The 3653-nt window shown below is 44.3% G+C and overlaps 1 pseudogene; it reads right to left on the bottom strand.

Annotated features, from left to right (window-relative positions):
* Window positions 1–880: 880 nt before the first annotated feature.
* LOC124527243 (four and a half LIM domains protein 3-like) lies at window positions 881–1786 on the bottom strand (annotated as a pseudogene).
* Between the last annotated feature and the right edge of the window lie 1867 nt (window positions 1787–3653).

The following is a 3653-nucleotide window of genomic DNA, read 5'->3' as shown; positions in this document are numbered from 1 at the left end:
ATTTACGTATGTTGAACCATCCTTGCATCCCAGAAATAAATCCCACTTATCATATTGTATGATATTCTTAATGTACTATTGAATTCAGTTTACTTGTATTTTGGTGAGGATTTTTGCATCTATATTCATCAATGATATTAGCCTATCATTTTCATTTCTTATAGTTTTCTTTGTTTGGCTTTGGTATCAGAAATGCAGGACTTACAAAATAAATTTGGAACTATCACCTCCTATTCAGTTTGGGGGAAGGGTAAATTCTTCGTTTTCATTATTTTTGTTTTTTCCTCACACTGCTTTATTGCAAAATCTGGAAGGCAGGTGAACCAGTCCCATCCCTCTGCCCATCTGTGGGCAGAATGGAGCTGAAATGAAATCAGAAAACATTCAACAGACATGACTGGGCAATATTATAGAACCTCCTTAAACAGTGAACTCCTGATTTGCTGCCCAGAGAGCCCTAGCCTTGAGGTTGGGTGGCATGGGGTGAGGAGGGTCAAGCCTGAATATACTCCACTTTTGAGGACTTCTCCGGCACCCATGGGAGAACTAAAGTCTCTGGAAAGATGTCGAGATTGAAGAGGGCCTGGGTCCCAGATTCCAGGTTTGGAAGGTTGAGTCTAGAGCCCTGATTTGGGAAGAAGTTTTGGTCTAGGAACCCAGACTATAGGGAGATGGCTAAATTCTGGAGTCTAGGCTTGCAGTGGGGATTTGAATCATGGAAGCTCCATAAGATCCCAGGTTTGGGGGTCCTGGGTAAACAAGTACCGGTCTGGGTATGTTAGAGCATGGAGGCTGAATCCTGGAGCCCAGAAGGACCCCAACTGGGTCCCAAAGGTGGTTTGGAAAAGGAGCCTTAGTCCTAGAGCCCTGGTTTAAGAGGCTATGGACCCAGGAGTCCTGGTTCAAGGCCTGATGGGCCCCACCCCTGGCACAGCACTTGGTCTCCAGCCCCCCCACAAATCCTTGGTCCACCAGGGAGGTGGCACAGAGGGCACAGGAGATGGAGCTGTGGTGCCAGTGGTGGTCTTAGAAGGGCACGTACTTGCCTCCACCCAGTCCTATGATGCTACATTTGCAGCTGCTGCACTTGGGTGCAAACACTTCTCCAAAACCGGCCACTCAGTAGGGATCATCATCCCTGGAAGCAAACTGCTGCTCTGCCATGCACATTTGGCTCCCTGTGCAGACCAGGCATTCTTGATGCCAGGGCCGATCACGGTATGTTACGCACCCTATGTCAATGACTGGCTGCGGAGGGTACGGTGAGGAGAAAGCTTGTTCTCCTGGCAGGGCACGCAGTAATGAGCATGCTTGCAGGGCACAGAGGAACAGGAGCCCAGCAGCTGCTCACAAACCACTGCACCAGAAGCAGTGCTCGGGCCCTGTCTGGCCTCTTCTGCATTCCAGCTTCCGGGACCCAGGCATGACGGCGTACCCTGCAGGTGAACTCCCAGGACAAGGCACTGCTGCAGCAGTCAATGCACAGCAGCTCACTGTACTGGCAAGAGAAGCTCTGGCACCGGCAGCAGCCCACCTGGATGTGGTGGTCTTGGTAGAACACCTCCCTTGAGTCGTGCCCCACATGCGGCTGGCACTCAGCACAGGCGGTGGCAAAGGTGTTGTCATAGCAGGGCACACAGTCGGGGCCATCATCCATCCATATGTATTTGAGGCCATACAGGGATTCGCTGCATTTTGCACAAAGTCCTAGCTCATGGTGGCTATGAGTGAGCCCCCTAAGCCGGTGGCGGAGCCAGAAACCGCAGTTCCCTTGCGTTTTCTCCATTATGTTTTGTCAATTACGTCTAATCATTGATAGGGAAGGACTTACTATTGCCTTTTTGTTTATTGTATTCTGTCTGTTTTGCAGGGGCTTTGGGGGGAGTGACTTAGAGGGCAGGGGGCTGACAAGAGTTAGAAAAGAGGCCAGGGAAAAACAAGAGTTAGGAAAAGGCTGAGCAAGAACCCACGCTAGAGTCTGTGCCCTCAAGATTCGTGCTTTAGACTGGAGGTTGACAAACTGGAGTACCAGCCCACCACCAGTTTTTGTGTAGCTCTGGAGTAAGAATGGTTTTTACACTTTTAAAAGGTAGAGGAAAAAGAATAAAATTTCCTAACATGTGAAAATTCTATGAAATTCACATTTCATGGTACATAAGTTTTATTGGAACCAAGGCACACCCATTCATTTACGTGTTGTCCATATACTTTCATGCTGAAGTAGCAGAACTGAGTAATTGGAAGGAGACCTTTTGGCCCATAAAGCCTTAAATTTTACGATCTGACCCTTTACAGAAAGTCTGCTGACTCTTTCTGTAGAGCTTTGCTGCTCAAAGTATGATCTACAGACCATGAGCAAGAAGTATCATAAGGGAGCTGTTAGAAAGGCAGACTCTCAGGTCCCGCAAAAGACCTGCTGTAACCAAATCTGCATTTTACAATGATTTGTGTCCACATTCAATTGCACGAAGCATTGTTATATTAGTGTCCTGTTTTGGCAGATGGGTCAGTAAGTCTAGCAAGTAGGACATGGGTTGGATTAAGACTAGGAGACAGAGGAGGAAGGGACAGGGTCCACAGACATTTAAGGAATGTCTGTCACTTGGGGGTGCACAGGAAGGCACACATTCTTACCCCAGGCTTCTGAGATTCCTGCATATAAATATATGGACAATAGGAAGTCATATGCAAGTTAACATAAAAGTTTGCATTTCTTATTATTAAAGTATGCTTTGCCAAAGCTGATCAACAGGAAGATAATCAAATTAGCCAATATCCACCTTCCCATCTCCAGCCTCAATGTAGGCACACACACAAGAAGAGTTTTCTGACAAGCAAGAATGCCATTTTTACTAGAAATTGGCCAGAAGCACTGCTATGGGGAAGTTTCCTAAGAGGTAGTAACTCAAATATTTTGCTAAAGCATTGTTACAAATGCTAGAATAGTCATGAATAAGATGGTACAGAGTACAGTCCTCCCTCAAAGATACTCTACAAGAAAATTCACCATTTGATGTTCCTTTCCTTTCCTTTTCTTTCCTTTCCTTTCCTTCCCTTCCCTTCCCTTTCCTTTCCTTTCCCTTCTTTTCCTTTCCCTTCCCTTCCTTTCCTTTCTTTTTCTCTCTTTCTTTCTTTCCTTCTTTCTTTTTCTTTTCTTTCTTAACGGGAACTTTTAAGATTTACTCTTTTAGCAACTTTCAAATACATGATACAATACTGTTAACTTTATTCACTATGTTATACATTACATCTGCAGAATTTATTTATCTTATAACTGGAATTTTGTACCTTTTCATTACCTTCCCACATTTTGCCCACTTCCCACCCCATGTTCCTAGTAACCACATCTGTTCTGTTATCTATGAATTCATTTTTTAAGATTCCACATATAAGTAAGACCATATGGAATATATTTATATATTCACTTTATATTCAATTCAACATTTTCTTTACCAGTTCATTCACTGCTGAACATTTAGGTTGTTTCCATGTCTTGGTTATTGAGAAAAATGCAATGAACATGGGGTGTAGCTTTCTAAGAGATAGTGGTCTCATTTCCTTCAGATATATACTCAGAAGTGAAATTGTTGGGTCATATGGTGGGTTTATTTTTAATTTTTGAACGATCTCCATACTGTTTTCCACAGCGACTA

The sequence above is a fragment of the Lynx rufus genome, unplaced genomic scaffold, assembly GCF_022079265.1.
Source record: "Lynx rufus isolate CCGP_SWC_20201006 ecotype Redwood Valley unplaced genomic scaffold, mLynRuf1.p SCAF_5, whole genome shotgun sequence".
Classification (NCBI taxonomy): Eukaryota; Metazoa; Chordata; class Mammalia; order Carnivora; family Felidae; genus Lynx; species Lynx rufus.
Note: the sequence above shows the minus strand (reverse complement) of the source record. Positions and strands in the feature narration are given on the sequence as shown.